The sequence below is a fragment of the Lepidochelys kempii genome, chromosome 2, assembly GCF_965140265.1.
Source record: "Lepidochelys kempii isolate rLepKem1 chromosome 2, rLepKem1.hap2, whole genome shotgun sequence".
Lineage (NCBI taxonomy): Eukaryota > Metazoa > Chordata > Testudines > Cheloniidae > Lepidochelys > Lepidochelys kempii.
Window position 1 is genome coordinate 92,584,531 of NC_133257.1, and position 3,964 is coordinate 92,588,494.

At 48.4% G+C, this 3,964-nt stretch overlaps 1 protein-coding gene across 2 annotated transcripts in view; it reads right to left on the reverse strand.

The window, feature by feature from the left end:
- The window catches only part of FAM210A (family with sequence similarity 210 member A), a 31,469-nt gene extending 27,540 nt beyond the window's left edge, over positions 1-3,929 (reverse strand). The window contains exon 1 of one of the 2 annotated variants that reach the window (XM_073331686.1): positions 3,619-3,929. The gene's annotated coding sequence lies outside the window, so the exon portion shown is untranslated. The remainder of the gene's footprint in view (positions 1-3,618) is intronic. The other variant, XM_073331685.1, reaches the window with a different exon arrangement.
- Positions 3,930-3,964: the final 35 nt, after the last annotated feature.

Here is a 3,964-nt window from a genome sequence, read left to right on the forward strand (position 1 = left end):
AGATAGAATTATGGATTAGTGAACAACACAATTTTGGACTCACAAGGTAACACTCTCAACCTAAACCCAAAACAAAGGACGATCCATTTCCATTTAACTACTTTAATACTTCCCTTCCCAGTTATTGCAAAATTTGTGCTGCATATGCCTCTAGCCTAGAAGAACTATACCCAGATCTTGCAGTTTTCACTACAGGCAATCTTACAGTCGCACCACTAAAAACAGAAGAAGCTAACACAAATGTCCACTTAAGGCTATTCAGCTGACAGGCCCTAAAAGGGAAGTTCACTTTAAAAATAGTAGCTGCTTCTAATGAAAAAAAGCTAAAAACATAAGCAAGTAAAGCAAAAACTGCTTCCATGTAGGAAAAACCTAAACACCAGTACTGGTGCAGTTGATTTTGTTCTGAATTTTAGTGTCACCGCACCGATGTTAGGGACAATATAATAGGATTTTGTGCTAACTAAGCCTTTTGTCCTGTCTTGTAGGAGAACATTGTGAAGAACAGGTCACCTTCTTCAAGCAGATTTTTGGAGAACATGCTCTCATGAAGCCTACCACTTTCTGAAAGTGTACTGTTTTCATACAAAATGTATAATTTTTTGCATTTAAGTAATGAGATTTTGAACTACAAATTTTATAATAAAGTATATACAGACCACTGTGGCAAATATTACTAAAAATATTACACAACTCCTGGAGTGATGGCTTGTTTTTCCCCTAAAAATAAAGCCAAAGAATTGCACTGAGTTGCATTTATAGCCAATTATTGGAGGTTCAATATAGTCTAAAATTTGCTTTATTTGTTTTTGTTTTGGGGGGTTAACTGAGCAATAAATCCTCTTTGAGCTAAAACTTAAGCATGCACTGAACGGTGTTCTTGTGAGGAATCATGAAATGGGCAGAAGGTGTGATGAGGCATAATTTGTGAGAATTGAGAAAAACATTGAGGGTGGAGAGTGATTGGGTACAGAACTGTTTGTAGAAGAGTAATGAGTATCTCCTTGAAATTCAGAGAATAAAGAGGTCACAAATTATTATTTGCATTGAAGTAGCACCTAGAAGCCACAACCACAGCAATTGTTAGCAATTGCTAACACTCTAAATAGACAAAACAGGCAGAGTGATAGAGAGATTATTAGGGGGACCCTCCAGTCAGAGTGTCTGCTTTTATCATAATTTTCTTAGTTAAAGTCTGAGACAAAAGTCTATTGGAAATGTTTTCAGTGGGTCAGCTACATCAGGAAGCCACCACTATAGTGAATCATCAAGATTCTAGCTAGATCAGAGGTCTCAAATGACCACAAGGGCCACATGAGGACTTTTTCACTAGGAGAGTGGTGAAACACTGGAATGCATTACCTTAGGGAGGTGGTGGAATCTCCTTCCTTAGAAGTTTTTAAGGTCAGGCTTGACAAAGCCCTGGCTGGGATGATTTAGTTGGGTATTGGTCCTGCTTTGACCAGGGGGTTGGACTAGATGACCTCCTGAGGTCCCTTCCAACCCTGATATTCTATGATTCTATGCTCATTGCTAAGAGTTGTGAACTGTCCCTGTTCACCTCAACAGGACTTTAATTCAGATGCCATATGATAGATATTAACATTGACTACTTCACTGCTGATTAAAACATGTAAGAGGAACAATCAAATCATCAATATGAGCAAAGTCTGCTGTGACATTTTATTTTGACTCTATGAGAAGGTGGTGCTTGGGTATGCCACCACCACTCCCTCCTCCTCAATTTGATGCGTGGAGCCTATAAAACAAAGGGTGAGAGTGGATCTCAGGGGACAGGTATGGGGGAGGAGACGTATCCATACCCCATCAAGAGAAAGTCAGAGCATCTCTTCTTTGGCTATGTCTACGCTACGGACCTCACTGCAGCACCGCTATACCACTGCATCTGCACCACTGTAAGGTCTCCCATGTAGCCGCTCTACACCAGCAAGAGACAGCTCTCCCACCAGCATAATTAAACCATGCCTAATGAACGGCGCTAGCTATGCTGGCAGGAGAGCATCTCCCACTGACATAGAGCTGTCCACACATAGAGCTGCTTATGTCGGTCAGGGGTGTGTTTTTTTTACAAACAAATGTGCTAGTGTAGACAAAGCCTCTGAAGTGTTAACTTGGGTGATTGTGTCTGCTCACCTGGTTGGCCTACTGTGGGTTACAGCTGTCACACTTGCAAAGCCATACTTGAGCTGCTGCATTCACACGAGTGTAAGGTGATAGAGATTCTGGGGTCACAACTCATGGTTCTTAGTGCTTCAGTAACTGACCTGCTCTATGGTTCTCTCCTAGAGTTGTGAGAGAACTTGTTTATGTTCCTGGATATATAGGGAATTGTGAGAAGGCACCGAAGGACTACCAGCAGTGGCACTCCAGTACTTTAGCCTATATCCACACTGTAAAGTGGGCAAGTTACCAGCCTCAGTATAAGCAGCACTCAGATTATAGCAAGGGTCTCAAACACGCAGCCTGTGGAGTTATTTCCTGTGGCCCCCAAGCTCCTCTCACCCGCCACCCTCCTTCCCCACCAGCGCATCACGTCTCCAATCCTCTGCCTACCTCCAGGTGCTTCCTGCCACCAAACAGCTGTTTGGCAGCATTTAGTGCTTTCCAGGGGGCTATGTGCTCAGGAGAGGAGGTAGAGAAGAGGCGGGGCAGGGGTGGGGATTTGGGGAAGGGGTTGGAATAGGGGAAGGGGTGGGAAGAGGAAGGGAAGGGACTCATGGAAGGGATGGAGTGGGGGCAAGGCCGGAGGCATCGTAGGCATCGACCCCTATCAAGGGGGAGCCAAGCCTACAGGTGTATTTTCAGCCCCATGAGGCATCTTTAGTCTACTATGAGTGAATGTTATATCATTTTGGTGTCTTGCATGTGGTCATTAGCAGACATCTGATGGGAGTTCCCCAAAGCAACTTTGGAACAAAAGTTGACACAAAGTTCCCTCTCTGATTTGATTTCAGTCAGCTACTTTCTGCTTTGGTCCCAGGGTGACTAGGGAGGTTGGCTGAGGCAAGGTGGGAGCAAAGAAAACCCCAAACACTCGGTAGGCAGGTTCCTGCTGCCTCCTTGCGCGCACACACACACACACAAGCAGGGAGCAGAACATGGGAGGAGGAAAACCTGAAAGAGGAAGAGGATTTCTTCAATCTGAGGCTCCCCTCCTTGCCTGAAAAGGACCCTCTCTACTTGCATTAGGTAAAGCCACATCCTACGAACTTAGAAATTATTCACGTAAAAAGCATGCTACGCGGATGCAACACGTTCGCGGAGAAAGCAGCTGAAGGAGAGTATGAAGAGGCGAGGCCCACCCAGGCTGGTTTCCCGGAGGGAACGGAAACAGGCTGGGGCGAGCACAGCTCAGATGGCAAAAGCACTTTTTACAGGGCCACCTCCGCTGGTGGGGCCCGCTCGAAGCGGAGCAGGCGGGAGGCCCCCGGCGGCGCGCAGCCAGTCTCCTCCCCGCACCGCCGGGGCCGAAGCGCAGTCTCGGGGGGCGGGCGGAGGTCAGGCTGCCCGGGGTCACGCCCCTCACTCCCCGCCGACCGGGGACCCCCGAGCCCCACGCACCCCCCGCCCCTGCCGGCAGAACGCGGGGGTCGGTACCTTGCGCTCAGGCCGCTGCTCCATAAGACCGGAGCCAGAGGGTCACACTCGGGAGGCGGGCGGGGGGGCAGCGCTGGGACCTGATTACAGCGGCCTCGCCCTGCCTCCAAGCAACGTGCTTGTACTAAGCTCCTCCCCAGACCCCCACCACCTGCAGGCCCGATTGTTCACACTGCGCATGCTCCCCTGCAAGGCCTTCTGGGGACTGTAGTCCTGGAAATCGTCAGGCCGCCGCCTCCGCAGACAATTCCCTCCCTTCAGATGCGCTCTAGACTGGAGAGGACTCACGTCAGCGCGTGCGCAATTGGTGCCCCACTGCGGGTCTCTCATCCTCCTTCCCCCCCCA